The sequence below is a fragment of the Ambystoma mexicanum genome, chromosome 1q (assembly GCF_040938575.1).
Source record: "Ambystoma mexicanum isolate Mex_15411 chromosome 1q, UKY_AmexF1_1, whole genome shotgun sequence".
NCBI lineage: Eukaryota > Metazoa > Chordata > Amphibia > Caudata > Ambystomatidae > Ambystoma > Ambystoma mexicanum.
In genome coordinates this window covers 241,486,446-241,509,815 of record NC_090922.1, presented here as the reverse complement: position 1 = coordinate 241,509,815, position 23,370 = coordinate 241,486,446, and the positions used below count along the sequence as shown (strand labels likewise).

Genomic DNA, 23,370 nt, shown 5'->3' with positions numbered 1-23,370 from the left:
ACGTGGCACCTCATTTTGGGTGCCAAGTGTATTTAACATAGGAAACTTTCATTACTACAGTGGCCCCACGTGTACTCTTGGATGGGGCTGCTGCTATTGGGTTGCCTTGCAAGTGCTGACTCTCTGGGAGTGGCAGGGTGTGGTATGCAAGCCAGACCTAGTGGGCGTGCCCACGATCGCAGCTATATAAGCTCCTCCAATCCCTGAGGCAGACGCTTCGCGTTATTCTGCACTTCCATGCAGCGTAACGCTCACCGCCGCCTGGGGTTAAACTTACCTTTGGAAATCCTGTTACCTGTCTCCATACTTACCATCTCTGGAACCTGCTCCCACCTGTGCGAGTCTTAAAAATTTCCGGAACGCTGACATCTTCATCTTGGCACTGCAGCTCACCTTCAAACCTTCATCTTGGCACTGTAGCTCACCTCCAAACCTTCCGGAATGCTGAAATCTTCATCTTGACACTGCAGCACGACGCGCTCCACCCACGATCGCAGCACCTGCAAGTAAAAACAAAAGGCAAGGTTAGGCACTTATCAAACATTAAGTTTAAGGTCACGCTACCACCGAACCTCACGCTTTTCCTTAAAATATCACTCACCTGTTGTCGAATATTGCGGTTTCATCCATCTTGCTCCCGGCCGCGCTCCACGTCTCCGCAGCTGCTTTTGGCCCGCATATCCATCTATTGGGAAGAAAACAGAAGAGAAAAAGTTTTTCGGGAATCAACAACACTATTGATAGCAGTAATACCTGGACAGAAAACAGAATGGGGAAAAGACAAGAGACATTGAAAGACACTTACCATCAACCAGGGGAAAGCATAGTCGCAGCTGGACTGGATTATTACTTACCAGGGATCAGTGAAGGAACTAGATCCCATCAACAAGCGCCCCTCCCCTTAGTAGCAGGACGGAGAGCTCATCATCAATACTTAACAGGAGCAGTGCCACCAATTGTCGCCGTCCACAGCTTATCAGCAGGGGGGGAGACCTGACGGGGGTGATCTAACTCCAGGGAGGGCTGCAACCGTGCCCCAACGCCTCTGCAGAGACCAGGTGAGCGTAACACGAGGTCAGCCAGGCCAGGGTCTGATCGGTGATACCCAGGTTATCACTGAGACAATTGAGCAGGATAGCAAGGCTGACTGTGTCAAAGGCAGAAGAGAGATCGACTAAGAGGAGAACAGAGGGTAGATTAGAATCAAGGTTAGAGAGCAGGTCTTCACAGATGTTGTTCAGGGGAGCAGTTTCCGTGCTTCTAGCTGCTCTGAAACCAGACTGATTGTCATGGATACAACCAACAGATTCAGTGTGAAGATTAAGCTGGGAAATGGCAAGTTTTTCCAGGAGTTTGCCCAGGAAAGGAGTGGTGGTGATCGGGCGATAGTTAGCCAGGCAGGAGGGGTCGGCTCAGGGTTTCTTAACAAGAGGGTGCACAAGAGAGTGCTGCAGGGGGAGGGAAGGCTCCAGTGGCGAAGGAGTGTTTACAGAAGTCAGCCAGGGCAAGAGCAAGGGTGTCAATGTGGTCCTTGATGGTTTTGAAGAACAGGGGAGAACCTGTTTTGATGAGACTTTCATAGATCAGACTTGTCTAGAAATCTCATCAGGGAAGAGCAGAGGAAAGGCAGAGAAGGAGGGAGGAGAGGTAGCCACAGGGTGGCTAGAGGAAGAGCAGGCAGTAGAGGGATGAGGGGGAGAAGAAGAGAGAGATGACAGGATGGCCTGAGTTTTAGAGATGAAATGAGAAGCCAGGGCCGTGCAGAGGGCCTGGGAGGGGACAGGAGAAGTAGAGACTTCAGGAGGATTAGCCAGCTCCTTGCAGATTTTAAAGAGTTCAGCCGAGTTGTTAGATGCTGCAGAGACCCTGGCTTAGATGTGGGCTCTCTTCTTAGTGCGGACAGAGAGCCAGTATTGCTTTTGGAGCAGGCGGCAGGCGGCATGCCAGTTTGTCAGAGGATGCACAAGAAGCTAGCCATTTCCCCTCAGCCACCCTGCACTCGCGTTTAAGGGTGACGAGGTCAGAGTCATACTAGCTGTTGCACTTGGCTTTGGGCTTCAAGCGGATCATCATGACAGGAGTAAGAATATCAAGAGTATTAGAAATAAAAGAGTGGAGCATGGAAAGGGCTGTGTCAGGATGTGAGTCAGCCAGAGGAAGAGGGGACGAAAGTGGCAGCAAAAGTCTCAACTGACACACGCTTCATGGGTCAGATTACTGAGACGGTAGGTGGCAGTGCTGCAGTTGGCTTGGCCTGAGGGGTAGAGAGGGAGAGATGTGAGGAAAGGAGAAAGTTATCACTCCAGGAGAGAGGCGTGGTGAGGGGGATAGAGAGGGGGAGGTCTGAGGAGATCAGAACATCCAGAGTGCGCCCTGTAGAGTGAGTCGGGCCAGAGGGGAGAATAGAAAGAGAGAGTCGCAGAGGTCCCAAAGTCCTGGGAGGATAGCTCAGGGGCAATGTGCTCACCTTGGAAGCAAGACGACACAGAGCAATACAAGTTCGATCCCCGGGTCCGCACTTAAAAACCTCTGGGTATTAAGCACGTTAAAAAATAACCTATCATATATCAAAAGAGTCCAGAGGAGGGACAGGAATGCGGACAGAGCTTTCACTGCAGTTCGGGGACAGCGCTGAGGTAGCAGCAGACTCTGCACGGCTGCCATGCCAGACACGAGGGCCCCTGGCTTCTCTACAACATATGATGCCCCTTTCAGGCTAAGGCCTGGCACCCACAGCAGGAAGATGTACATGAATTCCACTTTAAATCACTTCCATGGCAGTGGTGCACCCAAAGTAGTGTTGGTAATGCAGTGATTTTAGTACATCAAGGAATGCATAGACTCGCTCTATAGTAGATGGCTACCGGGGTAGCTCAGCAGGTTCATAGTTGCTGAGAAGTTATATATGCAAAATATAATTATGTGTATTGATATATTGTGGTTTCTTTTAATGTGTTGAAGGTTGAATTTAACCAAAACAAAAAATATATATATGCAAAACTTAATGGAACGACTTTTTGCAATTACTTATAAAAAAGTAAGTGCTATAAAATGTATTTGGCTAAGGGATGAGTTGGGCTGGGAAATGGGTTGGGGTATTTCTGCCGCTGTAGTGAAAACCAAACGTTGGCACACATGAACCCAGTTTCATTTCCTAATAACTGCTGTCTGCACAATGAAAGCATTTATTTGTGATTAACCAGTTTGATAAACATAACATAAATATAACCTGTGATAAAACACAAAGCAAGGGGCACCCAAATTACAGTGTTGGTGTGGTGCTCCGATAAAAAAACAATAACAAAAATAATCTGAAAGAAAACTAGTCAACACGAGTTTTAGCAGCGTTTGAGTTTGGAAATTACTTTTTTCCTATGAACATTTAAAATGCACATTTGAACAATAATGTGTCCAGCATGTAGAATGCCTGCTTTCAACAGTGATCCCTCCACTCCCTCCCGCAAGAGTGATGTTCATGGCCCATTGATTCCCGTGGTGTCCCTTTCAGGACAGAAGAAAACAAACAGGATGAGCAAACAGAACCAGGAAATGCACAAGTGATGGTTGGGGAAAGGAGCATCACAAAGATTAGGTCACCGAGCCCCCAGCTTCACTTGGCAAAGCTGGGGGCTTGATAAAGCCTTGTCATGGGTGAGGCAGGCTGGGCATAGAGATCCAGCTAGAGATCTGATGCCGGATCTCAGACAGGGCCAGAGCCGTCCCATAGACCAGAAGGGTGACGAGGCGGAGGGGCAGCCAAAGCAGGGGGGCAGGTGGTGTATGATATCATACAACACCAGCAATACGTGCTTCAGTCCTACTCGCCTCCTCTCCCCATAGCCCCTAAAGTGGGGGCACAGAGGGAGTGGGGTACAGTGGGGACCAACATTGCAGTGATTCGGCCCCCCTGCTCTCCACATCTCCCCACACATTCGCCTTCGTGGGTCCACAGGGGGAGAGGGAAGCAGACGGACCAAGAATGGCCTGAAACGCTTGTTCCCCCCAGCCCCCAACTGTGGTGTGAGGGGCTGACCCGAGAAGCGGTATCCCTTACCAGGCAAGAAGACACTGGAGGCGCCAGCAGGCAGCAACAAGGCAGCCCGGACACGCAATCCGAATACAGGAAAGTGCACGTCCAGTCTGCATTTATTTTCTGTTTCGTGGCCACGCCCCCAGCACGTCACACTGACTGAGCAAGTGCAAGGGGGCAGCGGCTCGCCATGCACAGTTAAGTGAGGCAAAAAAAAAGCATTTTCTCTTTTCTCCTCGCCCTTGACCTCTGCCTACAATATGGCTATTTTTAAGGCAAAATACTTAATTGTTGTCATCTTGCTATATAGGTGTCTGCATTTTCACTGTATACTAACATAGTCTAAATCAACATGCAGACACCTAGTCAGTGAGACAACGCAGGGAAATGAAGAAACTCTGTCCTATACAGACAGACAGCGGAAGAAATGCCTGAGGGGTGGGGTAAATCAAGAAAGACATCTTGTGGTACAGACTCTGGCCGATACAGCTCAATGCACTGCCTGGCAGCACTGAACAGTTAAGTTAGACACATCTCCCTGCAATGTTCAAATCAGAACCACTCACCTCGTAAAGGCCGTGGCCGTCCCCGTTGGCGTTTCTGGTGTAGTCAACAACCCTCACGTCCTCCTGGATCGTGTGTTTGGACTCCCGGTCTTCCTTGTCCGAGGAAGAAATATCCATGCCCTGGAGTACGGCCTGACCTAAGGCCTTGTCTCTGCCGCCCCCTTTTTGCATCTTGAGATGTCGGGTTCGGGCTTATAGATGGCATCCCCTTTTCCGGTGTCTTCTCCACCGACCCGCGGCCGAAGCCTCCCACCACGGAGGTAGGAACACTCTGGGCACTGCTGGCGCTACCTTGACTGGTTCAGCCCCTTTGACCTTCGAGAGTGCGGCCGCCACCAACTCGATTGTTGAAGACGACTTCACCTGGACCACCTGAGCCTCCGAGGGCAGGTTGGTTGCCTTTTCTTGCACCTTGGTTTTCTCAGGAGAACATGCAGCTTTGTCAGGTTAGCTGATTTCCTCTTCGAGGAGCTGGATCGATGGCTGGAGAGTGAGGAAGATGATGAAGATGAATATGCCCTGCCCGTCGTGGGACCCCTGCATGCGTGGTGACCCCGGCGGAAATGGACTCCTAGTGCTTGGCCTCGTCTTCGGCCCCCACAGACGGGGTGCTCCTCGGACAAGCCCGTCCTGGGTGAGGCATACCCTGCTTGGCGCTCGGGGTAGAGCCTTGGTGCTGAGCCACGCCGCCAGTATACTGTGATGATGCTTCATAGTTCGCTTGAAGAACCTGAGGCAGATTTCACAATCCGCTTCCCTATGGTCCTGATGGAGACAGTACAGGCACTAAAGAGGTTTGTCCTCTACAAACACGTTCCGCAGTCCACAGCTGGAGCAGAGCTTGAAAAGGGAGCTTCCCTCTTTCTTCTCTTCCGACATGATCCGTAGTGCGGAGTAGGCCCAACGGCCTACTGGAATCTCCGATGAAACTTCGATGATTCTTGCCCTTGAGGGGCGCTGAAATTCACCGACAAGAGTATGCCCACTTGTCGGCCAATGGTGAAAGAATGCACAGTCTCTGTTTGACAAAAATAGGACTTTTAACGAAAAAGCGTGAAAAACATAGAATAGCTCAAGGAGCAAAACATGAGGACTCCCAACACTTGAATGTGCGGTAAAAATCTGAAGAAGAATGCCAGAGGAGGGGCTTAGGGAGAGGGCAGTCATTGGCGGGTGGCAGTAAGACCCAGAGTACAGTGATTGGTTTAGAGGAGAAATACAGTTTGTACGTGAAACTGTTTTTTCTTGTACAGAGGATTGGCGACAGGGAATATTCATGAGCATGTGAATCCATGCCAGACCCCATGCTGGAGAAGGTCAGAAGTTGTATCATGTACTTGGTGGCCTCCTCTGACCCCTAGTCCCCCCAGCCTCCCGATGTCCACCAAGGTGTCACCATCACACAGGTTAAATGAAAAAAACAGTTTCATCTGCAATGATGAATCAATTTCTTTGTGTTGAATCGGAGATCCAATTTCAATCTAGGGCATGCCAGCATTTTCAGAAGTTTCCATTTCCATGAAGTTTGTTCTATGGGGAAAAATAAACATTAAAATATGTATAAAACTTTAAGTAAATTCTACTGTATTCTGCAAAAATGCAGGCAGAATCACAAGAAAACTTAGAGGCTATCATTGAGCCATCTCGGTAATTAGACCACCCCCATTGCCATCCATACAACCTTGGACAGATCTCTCCCTCCTATCGTCTGAGGTCCGTTCTAAAAAAACTACCTAATAGGATGACATTATCTAGGCAAACATCCTCAAACAAACCTCTCTCAGCTGTGGGTCAGATTCCTACCAGGGAGGTATCCAGAGCCAGTCCTGCCCGAGGTGGACGGTGGCAGCACAGAGGTCCCCAGTTCCTACACCCCCTATGTCCCTTCCAGTGCCAGCATGTTTACTTGCAAACTTTATCTTCAGCCATACCTTGAAAAAGAGATACCTTGAAAAAGAGATACTCACAAGGTCCTTTCTATTGTTTATTGAAACCCTGCACTTGCAAAAATTGCTAATAAATACATTACAAAATATACATGAAGAAAAGACAATAAAAAAGCCCCACCCAGGCCCACTCAAGAGTACGAACCGTCTAGAAGGTCCTATCTATGCCCTTTTTAAAATCTTTGTCCAGATCAACCCAAATAATCACCAATCGACACATTATGACTCTCCAAAACCCCACCCAAACACCCTCTGTCAACATACAACCCCGCCCCACATATAAAACCCAATCCAAAACCTATCAGGCATTGTTCAATCCTGAGGCTCCTCTACAAAGCCACACACAAAACAACCTCTGAAAGGGGCCAATCCTGGTGTCTTCTACAAAGGCCAACCCAGAACACCTATAAAAATGTCCAATCCTGTCCCCACTCTACAAAACCCCATCCAAAAGCACTATGACTTGGTCCAATAGTGGTGCCTCTCTACAAAGCACCACATTAAACAATTCTGCAATGGTCCAAAGGTGATGCCTTCACTATACGCTCTATCCAAATCCCCTCAAAGTCAAATCCTGATGTATTCTCTGCAAAACACCATGACGATCTAATTCTGCAACCCCTTACATTGCACCTTTCATAACATTTCTAACAGTGTTATATAGAGCCCTCTATACAAGCTCTATACAGCTCCCCTTCCACAAATCCAACACTATACTGTGCCACCAACCAAAACCACTCCTACAAAGCCAAATGCCCCTTTGTTAGAGGTAGTCAGAATTCTCCCCTACAAGCACCGTCCTTTATAAAAGACAGGGTTTGAAATTGAGGGGAGCTTGGAGCTATATAGCTCCTAATTGTAGCCTAGAAGAGCCTGCTTTTTCTTGACACCAACAGCTACCAGGAGCTAGGTTTGGCTCCACAGGCCATGTGATGCTGAACAAAACACTCTGTGGCGCTCAAGTTAAACGAGCATGTAACGTAAATGAATTATGTAAAAGCCTTGCGTAAGGCTTTTCGCCATTCATTCAAGTTACGCTCATTTTAAACATGTGTATGGCAGAGCGGAGGGGCAGAAGAGATTTACATTTTTTCCGCCTCCCTTCCTCTCCGCTATACAAATGCTCGAGCATTTGTGCCACGGTGCATTTTAATGCCGGGCACATGCTGGAGATCGTTATGGGGTTTGTGTGCTTTGTGCACCAGCATAAAACAGGCGGACACCATAGGGATATATTGTACATGACCTCCCATCATGCTTGCATGGCAGCCAGCGCGTATAATTAAAATTAAACCCCGACTGATATGCTTGCATGTCGAGCAGGGTTTAAGTGTAATTGTGAATGCTGCTTGTCATGCGAGCATGACAAGAGGGGATCACAATTAAAAGTAAAGCTGCCTGGCATGCGAGCATGCCAGGAAGCATTTAGTCACTTTGCACAGTGGGGCACAAATGAAGAAAATGGTGGTCAGTCAAAATCTCGAATTTCTAAATATCGAAAAATATAATCTCGAATTTATTTTACCGAAAATAAAAAATCTCGAAAGTCAAAATCTCGAAATTTTTCAAGCAATCTCGAATTTATGTCAATTTCAAAGGTAAGTAAAAATCATACTTTTAACAAAAGTAAGTAAAATCCATACTTATTATTCTTTTTATTTTATTTAATAACTTTAACTATTTTAATATACACTATATGAAAAGTATTGTAATATAACATTATTTAATATATTTTTATATATATGTATTAATATAAGCTTACAGATATATATTATATTATAGATTTTGTTAAACTGAGTAATATTTTTAACATGTAATACATATTTTTTCCTCTTGATGGTGCTATTGCATTAATAATAACAGTTGTATATATTGTAACTTTGTGTTTGTTTACTTATTTAAATCCATGTTACGTAGTCCTACGTAAAACATAAGCGCCATTTTTAAAGTTCATATTCAATTGGCTTCTGGTGCGGTCGCGTCTCCTGCAAGCTGTTCCTGGATTTTCGTGGATTATTATTATTTTTTTTTACTTGGATTGCCTTTTTTTCACTGGATTTACTCGGAGTACATGGACTGTGGATTTCTACAGGATTTCCTGGATTCGATGGACTTCGCGTCTCCTGCAAACTGTTCCTGGATTTTCATGGATTTTTCTTTTATTTTTCCTTGGATTGCCTTTTTTTCATTGGATTTACTCGGATTACATGGACTGTGGATTTCTACAGGATTTCCTGGATTCGTTGAATTATGGATTTACAGTGGATTTACTTGCAGTCGCTGGATTATGGATTATGGCTACAACGTGTTTTTTTTCTGGATTAGCATCGGCTTTTATGTTTGCATGAGGACTTTTCTTGTTTTTTCCCACGGATTTTCTTGGTTATTTTTTTCTTTCGATCGAGTTTTTCCTGGATGTGTATTTTGCTTTTTTTGATGGTTTTTTTGGGTTTATTTCCAATGGTTTGCCGTTCCAGTTCCTGTATTTTGCATCACCAGGATGTTCTATTCGCAATCAATACCGCCATGGTACAATGGACTGCACCTTTATCTGAACCGTGAGTAATATTTTTTAACATTTCAAGTTGAACGCTGTAGAGTCTAAGAAGGTTTCTTTATTTTGGGGGTCAAAAGCTTCTATTAACTGTATCAGTTTTCCTTCATAGTCTCTGTATTTTTTTCTCGGTTGTGCCTGGTTAGTTAAGGAAACGCTTTGTGCCAATTTAAATTGTTGGTGTTGTTCTTCATCTTGCAAGTCGCGTAAAAAATGCCACAACGTGGGGTTATTGATGTTAAATTGTTTGTTTAACCTGCTGTGCCATCCCTCCAGGGCGTTATTCGTTCTAGGTGTTTTTTCTAGGGTTGCCTGATAACAATTCCAAAAATTTAATGGCTATTTTGGCCTTCTTCTTGTGCCACTTCTGGTTAATTGTCCAATCCATGATTTTTCAAAATAGTCTAATAGATCACTAAATTCTTCCTCATGATTTTTGTAAAAAGTACTGTCAATTAAATGTTCATAAAATTCAGTTACATAATTTATTTGTACAAAAGCTAATGCAAAAAGTTTTTTAATATTAAACTGGTAGCAACTGTCCTCTGTGTATTTTGTGTTTAGACCTAATTTCTGCATTTTGCGCCATATACTCTGTGTGAAGTGGAAAAAACATCCTTGAATTCGTGTATTTTCGAAAATTGATTTAAAACCGTTGATCTGTGCTGTCTCGTAATCCATGATTATTGTAGTTGGGTTTGCCTCAGGGATCGATTGTTTTATTTTATCAAAAACGATCCTGTACGCCTCTTCAGTCTTATTCGGCATTAATGTATACACAAGTGGAATTGTCTTGCCGTTTATTGTGCCAAGAATGGTATAAAACTGGAGGAATGGCTGCGGGCATACTTTAAAAGTTGCGTCACTTTGCCATTTTTCACTGTTAGTCAGATGGTGGAAATTACTTACAGTGGCGAATATTAATATTTTTTCGTGGTTTAAATCAATTGTCGCTTGGTGAAAAATGTCTCCATTTTTTGTTGTTTTAAATACATCAGGGATTGTAATGTCTTCAAAAAGCCTCGGTACAGGTGGCATATTTTCTTTTTGTTTTCTAGCTCTGTTTATTGTCCGTTGCATTAATCTCTCACCTGGTAACTGTGCAGCGATATGCATTGGTAAATGGTCACATACTTTTGACACAACCGAGCCACTTGTTTCCCCGAGACTTTCTTCAGCCTTTCTTTTCAGCTCTGAGAGGGTTTTTTTATAATTATATTAGATTGGTCCGGTAGATGATTATGTTTGTTTTTACTGTGTACATTTGTCCCCTCAGTTATAGCGCGAGCCGTGCATTTATTTCTTTTATATTCGGCGCATTTCCAGTATACACGCTCATTCTTCTCATATTCCTTATGCTAAACGTATCCATTTAATGTCAGCTGTTTTCCTCCCTTTTGGTTTGTCACAAATTCCATTTCGTATTCTAAAACAAACGGAAGAAACGTTTCCTGTCATATATCTCTAAGAAATATGTTTTTTTACTGTTATTCCACTTCAATGTTTTATAAATATTACCTGGTGTTTTGCGAAGTAAACTCAAGCGATTTCCCGCAGTACAGCATCAACTGTCGTCCTGTCAGGTAATGACGGTTTGGCAATATCGTTATTCCAATTTTGGTTCCTGAACAAGGTTCTTTACTCTTGCTTTTCACCTATCATTTTAACCCCTTCTAAACTCTTGATTCTAATACGTATGGTGACAGTAGGGTGGGGGGGACGTTTGGGGGTAGCGGGGTGCCGGGTAAGGGGGTGGTCGACAGGGGAGGTGGTGGGGGGAACCCCCCCATCATAAAATGCTAATTTTGTTTTTTCTTTGTTTCTATTTATGCATGATCAGTTTTTTCTTTTCGACATATAAGTATTCGAGATATTGACCTTTTTAATGAGATGTATATATTTTCGATATTTTAATTTTCGATATTTTTTTTTGGAGATTTTGGTAGTTCGAGATTATTTTTTCGGTATTTTGACTATAAACCGAAGAAAATGTGGTGGCAGGCAGCCACCTGCATGAAGGGCAACACTTAACGGCTACCTGCCACCAAATTACACTTTCAATGAAATGAGCCAAATTACGCTTTCAATGAAATGAGCTCCTGTATGCTTCAGACAATCTATAAATAAACAATACGACACATCAACACATCTTTTAAGCATAGGAGTCATAAATACTGGACAAAATATTAAGTTTCCATTTTACGTGGAAGTTAGACTTGCGTGGTAGTGGTAGCTCCTGGACTCTGCTGCACACCCAGGAGCTGATTTTATCTCCTGCTTATATAATCTTAATTTTGATCTCTATAAACACCAAATGACCACTTTACAAATCCCCACACAGATGCTACACTTTCACGTTTCAACTTGTTACAAACATGGTTTACTCTGACTCGCCTACCTGCACAAAAACATAAGAAATCCGCCCGTCTGTACAGGGAAAATCCACCACTCTGCACAGGACCAGAACAAATGTATAATCATGTTCCTCTGCCCCGGACGAATAACATCCCACCCTTCTGCTACACAGTACAAATCTCCAAATACCCCCTCAGGGCAGCGACATCTAATCCTTCTCTGAATCAAGCAAATTCCATACTCTGTACCTTTGTAAAGTATACTTTGTCCCCCGGGTCAAATACACCCCTGTGCAAGACAACAAATCCCACACTTTCACAACACTCTGCACAGCACAAATACCTAACTCTGCCACTGCAAAAATAAAATAGCCTTCTCTACCACACATTACAAAGGGGCAAATGAACAAGCCCGGGGAGGGAAAGCCAAATCACCCCCATGCAGGAGAAAAAAAAAACAACATAATAACTAAAGGAAAAAAAACACTGAATCCGCCTGTACTGCAAGTAAATATCGCCCCTGATGCACATTACAATCCCCCAAAATACACAGAAATACCCCCTTCCCAATAATGCCTCACCCCTGTGATGCACATTAGAAATCCACAAAATACACAGAAATAAAAGAAAAAAAAACTGAATCAGCCAGTACTGCAAGTAAATCTCACCCTGATGCACATTACAAACCCCCAAAATACACAGAAATACACCCTTCCCAATATTGCCGCTCTGCATTAAAAAACAATCAACATACGATAACTTTAAGACTTACCGTAAACCAAATTCAAGCACAAAACAACACGCATTTAAACACCAAAAATAACAAACTATACTAAATGTGCATTGTAACGGAAGAATCGGTCCCGCTCTGGCAACGGCATGCCTTCCCGCTCCTACTGCTTGTGCCTTCCCGCTCAAGCAAAACCAATGACGAAATGAACGTTTCAGCCCCACGTGATGCAGAGGAGCCCACGTGATTAAGTGGAGGCGGAGCGTTGCTATGGTTTCTCGGATGGAAACTATACAATAAGCTTTAACGAACATCTCGTGTCCTGATTCCAGGCGGCATTAGGTGAGCGCATGCGATCCAGCTCTTGTAGTGAATTTTATATACATTTCTTTATCACATGTTCAAATTAAACATTGTAATTACGTGACTGTCTAAACACCTGGTTTTGAAATTACACAGGGCAGCCTGTTGTTGTGGGTACCGCAGACACAGCAGCTGCTCCGGAGCTCATTTACGGTACAATTCAGGCTCTGGAGTGCTTGCAGACGCGGGAGTAGCTGTGCAATTACTACACAGACCCTGCTCTGCTGTAAGTGACTACATATAATATAATACCTGCGCAGGCTAATGATTGCAGACCTGTACTGTCGCCAGTTCCAGTGCCTACTCTGAAAGTAATGATTCCCCAGGGCTAATGGCTGCAGATTCAGTACTTCCTCTGGGTCTATTGACCGTTCTGTGATAATAATTGTAGGCACAGTGTCTGTTTTAGGCAGGGTTTTAAGTGGGGTAAGAAATCGGGGTTCGGGGGGGGGGGTGGAATGCGCTCATATGGGGTCGTGGCTTGTGGGATGGGCATGGCCTAAAAAAAGTACACAAACCATAGTAAGGTAAGCAAACAATTAAATATTTGTATGCGTCCCTTACTGTGGTTTGTGTACTATGCAAGACATCTTTTATAAAGCTTTGGTGTAAAGCGCTTTATAAAACAATAAATACAAATACAAATGAACATAGAAATATGTCATATATTTCTATGTTTATAAAAGATGCATTATATATTTATTTGCGAGCCTTTCTGTGGTTTGTGTACTTGAAGATGGCTTAAAAAGTACAAAAACCATAGTAAGGTGCACTCACAAATGTAGAACATTTATATATTTGTGTGCATTGTTAAGGATTTCAATCAGGCACACACCCGGGTCTTGCCTAGCATGTAATGCACAGATGAAATACTTATTTATTATGTCTATAAGTTCAATATTCTGAGTGATATACCACTCATATCACACCCATCTCAAAATACCCCCCGCCCCCAGGTCACAGTGGACCAGGAATCGGGCTGGTTTGTAAAGGAAATATTTATTTATTTTAAAATTCAAATAATCAGTTTTAATATATTTATTTATTTGTTTTTACATTTATATAGCCTACATGCAGCCCAAAGGCATCGCGGCACTGTTACTTTTGGCAGACTTAGTTACGAAAAAAAAAAAATATATATATATATATATATATATATATATGAGGCAGCAATCACCAATGTGGTGACAATACAAATCAGAAAATAAGTAAAGCAATTGAATTCAATTTTAAGCAGCACAGAAGATAAAACACAGGGAAAAGACAGTTTTGGTTTGTGAACAGATAGCGTTTAGGTTAATATTTCCCCATGCAAAGTTCTTAATTCACCCATGAGCAATTCCACATAGATGTAAGTGAGCATCAGGTATTCAGGAATTAACAAAATAATACAGTGTTTGAATATAATCTTCCCTCCCCAAACAAGAGAGAAAACGCTTTTGGGAAATTTACAATTTTTTAAAATGACAGTTTGAAAATGGCTTTGTGAAACAGTAAAAAGTGCAAAAATGTTTAAATTGATAAAAATTCCTATGGGAGCAATACTAAACAGTTTCTAACCAACATGAGCTATGTGATAAACAACAGTACACACTTTAGATCGGAATGGAATTATAAGAAACACTTTGGAGGGGAAAAGACAAGTGTAAAACTTTTGTAAGATGCGAATTCGCGCCTAATTTCCGCTATGCAATTCTTGACAAAAATGGGTCAAATACACAATGTAGTTTTTGTTTGTGGATGTAGCTACAGATCTTAGGTTTAACTGAGAGTTGAAATTAGGTCTCTAGCTATAAAATTGAAGAAGTTATGTATGCGTTTTTGAAAACATTAGAACTGAGAAAAGTAGAAATTCGGTTTTGAAAATGACAGATTGGGTTATTTAAAGTATATTAATGACTAAGAAAAAGAGAATGCAACCCGTGAAGCTCCACAGTTACGCACGGCCGATTGTAACTCTTCACGTATGATACTCTGGTTTCCGTTCTGTATGGGAATTACTTTATTTAATCCAAATCACTAATGGGTTATGGTTTTGTACAACAAATGAGAGAAAATCAGCGCAAGAATGGTTCTGACAATATTAGGGTTCTGAAGTTAAAGATGGGATGGTTTAAGATTGGGATAGTACAAGGCAAATATATACTATGGGTTACTCTGATTCCTGTTTATACTTACAGTCCACTGTAATTAAGATTGGACCGTCATCACGGGTCGGGTCTACCGGCAGCAGGGCACTTCTGGAGGGATCGGTCAGCTGTGCGGTTCTGGTCAATTGTACTGGCACCTCCACTGGATTTGGATTGGATTGGCCCCTCTGGTCACTGAACACGGTAGATTAGCGTGATGGTGAGTTCAGCATGCAAGCGTGATGGTAGCAACCCAGACTGGATCAGAATTATTCTTTCCTGAAGATTAGGATGGTTGGATTTGGGCCTAGCTGAAAAGAGTTCAGCAAATGCTGGGCCTGGGTTTTGCAAAGTAAGTCTGGAATCAGGACAGGATGAAGAAGTCAGGAACAAAGCGCTACACGGAAATGAGGAGGTAGTCAGGAATCTGTGTGTGTGTGGTGAAGTTCCTATATTTATCATGCCAAGTGACAACACAAAGTTCATGGTAGAGGCAGAATTTCAAACCACACCCTCACGGCTGTGAGTAGCCAAAGGCACTTGCCTTGTTCTGGTTGGAAGTCAGAAAAAGAGCTGTCATATTTATGATGCGATTTAGGAACTCCCACATTGATTTGAACTACAATGTAACTTTCGCACAAATGCACATTTCTATAATTATGCCCCCCAATAAAATCGGACACATACATTATATATTTTGTGAGTTATCCTTACGTCCCAATTCCCATCTCTGCAAGAGCTGTCTTTGTCATTCTGTGGAATTTTGTCTATTTTAATCATAACGGTTTGGCCTAACAATTTCTAATTCAATACATATCTGGGTGATTACCCCTAGAACATGGGTATACAATATCATATTTGCAGCATCAATAGTTTTGCCACAATTAGGGTTTTGGTGTAACTTTGGTTCCTTATGTAGGACAGGGTTCACCAACGTCTCCACAGAAAGAGCATACATTTAGATTTATAACTACCAATTTTTAGATTTGTCCTCCTTCATGTTGCAAAGTTAAAGGTTTTCAAAACTTAATCACAAATATGCATTTTAAACAACAGATTGCTTTGAGCAGTTTTTTTTTCTCTCTTTTCAAAAAACAACAGCTGTCAAATCTATACCAGTGAGCAAAATTATACAGAGCTCTTTTCATACCAGGCATGTTAAAAGTTGAAATCTTTGCAGAAAATGTGTATGTAAAGTATTAGAATTTTGTGTGGCAGGACGCCACCCTCTTGTTTCAATAGCTATTAGGAACAGGTGCAGTGGGATATAAAATGTGTGGTTTGGTCACCTATGATACTGCCACGCCCCCGCCGAGGACAAGGCGGCTGGAATCCCCGCCGAGAAACGAAGGATTCTCGGCCGGGTAAGGACCCGGCGAGAGCCAATCGGAATGCGTGTTGCATTCTGCTCGACTCTCGCCAGGTACTAATAAAGCAACGAGTCAGCATTTTCCCCGTCCTCCTATTGACAATCTACTGTCTTGGAGCAGCGCTAAAACAGTACGTGGGGGCATAGCGTGTTCCCTGGTACAAGCTAACATTTGCTGTACAACTTATCTGTATTGTTCCAGGGGCCTAAGGTCAGTCTGCCCTAAAGCCTGGGAGTAGGGTTTTTCTCTAAAGGAGCACATAGCAGCTGCACATCATTACAATTAATGGTTCGGTGCAGAGACATGGTTGAGACTTGCGGGCACCTAACTTTGTCTCAGGAGGATAGCTCAGCGGCAACATGCTCGCCTTGGAAGCAAGACAAAACGGAGCCACACATGTTTGATCCCTGGGTCCGCGCTTAGAAACCTCCTGGGTATTAAGTGTGTTATAAATATCATATCATATCATAACTTATAGATTAGTGATGCTTCTACAGGCACTTCAAGGTTCTACAGCGTAAGACAAGCAAAACGCTCAGCAGAATGTGCATTCCTGCTTAGCATTTAACACAGGGTTCATGCCGCGGCCTTCTACGCGTTCAGAGTGAGAAAAGGCAAGATGAGCAGGGTTTTGAACTGAACATTGTACCCAAGATGGCGAATGAAACAAAATGGCAGCGTGGCCACCATTAGTGTGGCAGTGAGTTTGTAACATGATGCAAATGTGCTTAGGCCAATATGCATACCTGTAAGACACTGAGACTGAATACATTTTCACACTGCGTGGAGGGGAAGGTGGTCAAGTTCACCCTCTGCACCTGCTCATACCATGAGTCCCCCACTATCCTGCTACAGTACATGTTTGCTGGTCTATCCCCCTCGGGTCACCACAACACCTTGTCCAGCGGCATGCCCACCGCCGCTTCAAGGCATAAATTAGTTTTCAAAATTTGATTAGCAGAGTTTGCTAATAACATTTATCTTGATTAGCAAACAAACCCATTTGATTAGCAATGTTGTATTCATGTTTTTAATGCCACCAGAAGATACTTGTACCCAAGATATACAATGAGCAACAATACATCAGTTTTGTATGCCGCGGAAGTAAGACATTTGTGAGATAAGTCAGGCCTTGCAAATTCTTTCTGTAAAATGGTGCATGTCACCACAAACCCACTTTAGTTTGGCACACTGCTGCCCCCCAGAGGCCAGCCATGCACAGTGAAACTTGTATTTGACATTTACTGCAAACAAAGAAAAGTTTAAATAAAAGTTTCCAACATCCCTGGCAAATGGTACTGGCCCTTCTTAAAATCTACTCGACTATGCAAGTGGGTGAAAATACTTTGTGAGCCCTGAATGAGTTTCTGTAAAAAGGTTAGCTGCATGAATGCACACAAATAAATAGATATGATAAATAGGCTCTCAAAACAGTTTGGCCAGCTCTCTCTAATGCAGCTGCAAAAATATAATACAATCATAATCATAGAGCAAAGTGAGCTCTGGAGGCCAACCACAGTGTACAGTTTTGCAGTAGGTCTGTAGATGTATAGACTGGATGACACTATCGATCGCTAATTTAAGTAAATATCAAGTTAGCTTTGTGTATTCATTATGTAAAAGATTAAACAGAGTGGATGGCATAGCAGGCAGAGAACTGGGCAAATTAGGCATATTATTGTAGTTTGCCGCCATCTCACTTTCAGGGTAGCGGGTATAAACCAACATGGTAAGCTAGAATGTCAAGGAGTATGGGATCAGCTCATGGGTTGAGCACCAGTTGCAAGCTTTATGTAACCAGCAGGCCACAAGACTAGGTTTGCCATCAAATCATTTGGCAGCGTGGTCATGTACATTTTCAAAGGTGTTCACTCGTCAATATGATGCATCTACCCCAACCAAATGAATCTAGTTGACACTAAGATTTAGATACACTTCACTTTAAAGCAGGGAGACAATGCAGTGTTTTACGGTATCAATACTGTAATTATGCATTATGTAACCTATTGCATTTTTAGAAACAGAATTGAAAGCCTTTTAAAAAAAAAATAATAACACATACTGGTCTTTGGCAGACAGGATAAAATACCCTTGCATCTGGAAGCACACCTCAATTATTCTAGTGATTATTTATTTTTTAAGAATAGTAGAGGGGTGCAAGGGAGATAAACCAACCCCTGACACTAGGTGGTATACAGTAGTAAAGAACAGAAGATGTCCACAGTCTTGTGGAACACTCCCATCCCTCGCACACCCTATATATGTTGAATACACAACCAAATATTTATAAAGTTCAACAAAGATTCTTGACTCACATCTCATTACCTGTGCGGTATTGCTTTTTTTATATATATATTTTTATATATATTTTCAAACAGAAGTTCATCAAAAAACAATATGTAAACTATACAGGATGCAATTCTTCAACATATCCTTCTCAAAGTTAAAAAAAGTTGTCTGAAAACATTTCATTAGCTAGAAACAATTCTCTTCATTGTTTAACTTATATTCAGTGTCCAGTGTTAGGTGGCATGTGTTAATTCTGCGCAAACCGTTTCGGGAATTCTTTCCCTTCTTCAGGAGCTGCTAGATCCTTTCATGTTGTATTTCTTTCATTTCTATAATTAATTAGATCAAAATAATACTTCAGTCGCTGTGCTAATATATATTCAAGAATCATCAATATATCTGTCATGTGTTAGTCTGAGTTTAGTAATAACCTGGATGATCCACCGATGCAGGTCTCAATCAAGATTTAAGTGCTGTTCCATGCAGCATGGCCTAGGCACGTGTTCCAATTCGATTTGTGTCAGCCTGTAGGTGTGACAATATACAGAGTGCTCTTATAAATGAAGGTAGGCTATATCTTAAAAAGCTATTTACAATTAAAATAAGCTAAAATTTCAAGGACAGAGTATTGTATTTCGTTTATACCTATAAGGAGCTTATTTTAATTGTAAATAGCTTTTTAAGATATAGCCTACCTTCATTTATAAGCACACTCTGTATATTGTCACACCTACAGGCTGACACAAATCGAATTGGAACACATGCCTAGACCTAGATATATTGATGATTCTTGAATATATATGAGCACATTGACTGAAATATTATTTTGAGCTCCTGAAGAAGGGAAAGCATTCCCGAAACGGTTTGTGCAGAATTAACACATGCCACCTAACACTGGACACTGAATATAAGTTAAACAATGAAGAGAATTGTTTCTATCTTATGAAATGTTTTCAGACAACTTGTTTCCTTTGAGAAGGATATTTTGAAGAATTGCATACTGTATTGTTTACATATTGTTTTTTGATGAACTTCTGTTTGAACATGTATAAAAAAAAGCCATACCGCACAGGTAATGAGATGTGAGTCAAGAATCTTTGTTGAACTTTATAAATATTTGGTTGTTTATTGAACATATATAGGGTGTGCGAGGGACGGGAGTGTTCCACAAGACTGTGGACATCTGTTGTTCTTTACTTTGGCAGACAGGATACAGTAGCTTAATAACAGTATTATGCCGATTACTTCTGGTTTGCAATTATTTGAAAAATAAAAATAAAAAAGTGTGTAGCATTCCTACACAGGCCTTTTGGCACATGAGGGAAGGGGATGATTACTGCTGCACTCTCTCTCTCCGTTAGCCCCTTTGAACTTGCAGTAAACGGAGAAAAGAGGGTGGAGAGAGCTCTGAAGGCAAGGCTGTGCTTTCATTGAACATGGTAACTTAAATAGCTAACTTTGCTACACAAGTGCCAATTTAATTAGCAAACCTAGAGAATTGCATAGCAAATTGCTCCGCGACACTGCTTATTTTATGCCTTGCGCTTTGTCCATTCTGCACCAGAACTTCCCGCGATTGCCCCCGAACCAATCCCGGCTGACCTATTTGTGCGGCAAGGAAATGAAGGCGGAAGTTTAGCGATCACTGCCCTCCCTTGCTTCTGGGAGACATAAGCATCTGCATAGCTACCCTGGTTCTCTTGTGGTTGCAAATAAATGACCCAGCATGTTTTTGAATGGTCCTGAAGAAACCTTGGGAAACCCCCACTGGCAGGGCCGTGGAATAGTACAAATATTTGGCAAAATCACCATTTTAAGGGCATTTATCCTCCCCATCCAGGATATTGATTAGTGTGCCCATTCCGCCAGCAGCTGGTGCAGCTTTTCCGCTAAAGGGGGGTATTTAGCATGGTAAAGAGCACCCAGAGAACCAGTAATCTGGTCCCCCGAATATCTAACGGCAGTTTCTGCCCATCTATAGAGTACTATACCATGCAATTCTGAACCTTTTCTGATGGGGCATTCACGTTTAATAACTCTGACTTGTGGGCATTTATTTTTAACCCTGCCACCGCCCCAAAGACAAGAAATTCCTGTGAGATCCCTGGAAATTAGGTTTCGGGTTTTGTGATCATGAAGAGCATGTCATCAGCAAACGCTGCGACTCTATGGTCCTCTCCCACAAAGGGAATCCTCTTAATATCCGGGTTGGCCCTAATGCTGGCCAAGAGTGGCTCCATGTGGATGGCGCATAAGAGCGGGGAGAGTGAGCAACCCTGCTTAGTGCCTCGTGAAACCATGATGCGCTGGGAAAGTTGCCTGTTGATTGCCAGGCGCAAGGAGGAAGTTTGGTAGTTAGCACTTACCATTGAAAGGAATTCAGAACCAAATCTTATAACCTCAATGGTATGGAAGAGGAATGGTCGTTCACCCTGTCAAATGCCTTCTCAGCAACCAACACTAGTATAAGTGCAGGGGTTTTAGATTTATTTACTTTTTCTATTAGATGAAAGACCCATCAAATGTTATCCGAGGTCTGCCAATGCCTAATAAATCCCAACTGGTCGAGATCAATCTGTTTGGGGAGGTGCTTATTTTGGCGTGATGCCAGAACCTTGGTGTAGATCTTTGTGTCTAGATTAATAAGGGTAATCAGCCGGTACGAACTGCATAGTGACATCCTTACCCGGCGCTGGGAGCAGCACAACTTTGGCTTCTTCCATTGTCAGGGTGATACACCGTGCCCCTCCACCTCCGCCAAAAAGAGTTGAAGAGCTGGAATAAGCGCAGTATCAGTGCCTCTCTAAACATTTTGTAGAAGCATGCTGAAAAGCCGCCCAGGCCCAGAGCCTTTCTTAATGGCAAGGCAGCTATAGCCGCCCTTACTTGTTCGGGAGTAATGTCTCCCTCAAGTTCTTCCCTTTCTTGAGGAGTGATCTTGGGAAGAGAGCAACGGGACAGGTATTCCCTTTGGGCTCCCTCCTCATGACAATCTGATGTGTACAGGGATGAATAATATTCTACGAAGACTGAAAATTATGTCAGGTAGAACAGTGCTTTCTTGCCCGCCCCCCACCTTTATTTTAAGTATTTTCCTTGATGGTTCTTTTTTCCTAATCAACCTCAAAATAAGCTAAAATTTCAAGGACAGAGTATTGTATTTCGTTTATACCTATAAGGAGCTTATTTTAATTGTAAATAGCTTTTTAAGATATAGCCTACCTTCATTTATAAGCGCACTCTGTATATTGTCACACCTACAGGCTGACACAAATCGAATTGGAACACATGCCTAGACCTAGATATATTGATGATTCTTGAATATATATGAGCACATTGACTGAAATATTATTTTGAGCTCCTGAAGAAGGGAAAGAATTCCCGAAACGGTTTGTGCAGAATTAACACATGCCACCTAACACTGGACACTGAATATAAGTTAAACAATGAAGAGAATTGTTTCTATCTTATGAAATGTTTTCAGACAACTTGTTTCCTTTGAGAAGGATATTTTAAAGAATTGCATACTGTATTGTTTACATATTGTTTTTTGATGAACTTCTGTTTGAACATGTATAAAAAAAGCCATACCGCACAGGTAATGAGATGTGAGTCAAGAATCTTTGTTGAACTTTATAAATATTTGGTTGTTTATTGAACATATATAGGGTGTGCGAGGGACGGGAGTGTTCCACAAGACTGTGGACATCTGTTGTTCTTTACTTTGGCAGACAGGATACAGTAGCTTAATAACAGTATTATGCCGATTACTTCTGGTTTGCAATTATTTGAAAAATAAAAATAAAAAAGTGTGTAGCATTCCTACACAGGCCTTTTGGCACATGAGGGAAGGGGATGATTACTGCTGCACTCTCTCTCTCCGTTAGCCCCTTTGAACTTGCAGTAAACGGAGAAAAGAGGGTGGAGAGAGCTCTGAAGGCAAGGCTGTGCTTTCATTGAACATGGTAACTTAAATAGCTAACTTTGCTACACAAGTGCCAATTTAATTAGCAAACCTAGAGAATTGCATAGCAAATTGCTCCGCGACACTGCTTATTTTATGCCTTGCGCTTTGTCCATTCTGCACCAGAACTTCCCGCGATTGCCCCCGAACCAATCCCGGCTGACCTATTTGTGCGGCAAGGAAATGAAGGCGGAAGTTTAGCGATCACTGCCCTCCCTTGCTTCTGGGAGACATAAGCATCTGCATAGCTACCCTGGTTCTCTTGTGGTTGCAAATAAATGACCCAGCATGTTTTTGAATGGTCCTGAAGAAACCTTGGGAAACCCCCACTGGCAGGGCCGTGGAATAGTACAAATATTTGGCAAAATCACCATTTTAAGGGCATTTATCCTCCCCATCCAGGATATTGATTAGTGTGCCCATTCCGCCAGCAGCTGGTGCAGCTTTCCCGCTAAAGGGGGGTATTTAGCATGGTAAAGAGCACCCAGAGAACCAGTAATCTGGTCCCCCGAATATCTAACGGCAGTTTCTGCCCATCTATAGAGTACTATACCATGCAATTCTGAACCTTTTCTGATGGGGCATTCACGTTTAATAACTCTGACTTGTGGGCATTTATTTTTAACCCTGCCACCGCCCCAAAGACAAGAAATTCCTGTGAGATCCCTGGAAATTAGGTTTCGGGTTTTGTGATCATGAAGAGCATGTCATCAGCAAACGCTGCGACTCTATGGTCCTCTCCCACAAAGGGAATCCTCTTAATATCCGGGTTGGCCCTAATGCTGGCCAAGAGTGGCTCCATGTGGATGGCGCATAAGAGCGGGGAGAGTGAGCAACCCTGCTTAGTGCCTCGTGAAACCATGATCCGCTGGGAAAGTTGCCTGTTGATTGCCAGGCGCAAGGAGGAAGTTTGGTAGTTAGCACTTACCATTGAAAGGAATTCAGAACCAAATCTTATAACCTCAATGGTATGGAAGAGGAATGGCCGTTCACCCTGTCAAATGCCTTCTCAGCAACCAACACTAGTATAAGTGCAGGGGTTTTAGATTTATTTACTTTTTCTATTAGATGAAAG

At 42.7% G+C, this 23,370-nt stretch overlaps 1 protein-coding gene across 1 annotated transcript in view; it reads left to right on the top strand.

Moving 5' to 3' along the window:
* The first annotated feature begins 12,435 nt into the window (after positions 1-12,435).
* DNAAF3 (dynein axonemal assembly factor 3) overlaps positions 12,436-23,370 on the top strand; it is a 291,957-nt gene continuing 281,022 nt past the window's right edge. Inside the window, exon 1 of the mRNA XM_069638064.1 lies at positions 12,436-12,522. The gene's annotated coding sequence lies outside the window, so the exon portion shown is untranslated. The remainder of the gene's footprint in view (positions 12,523-23,370) is intronic.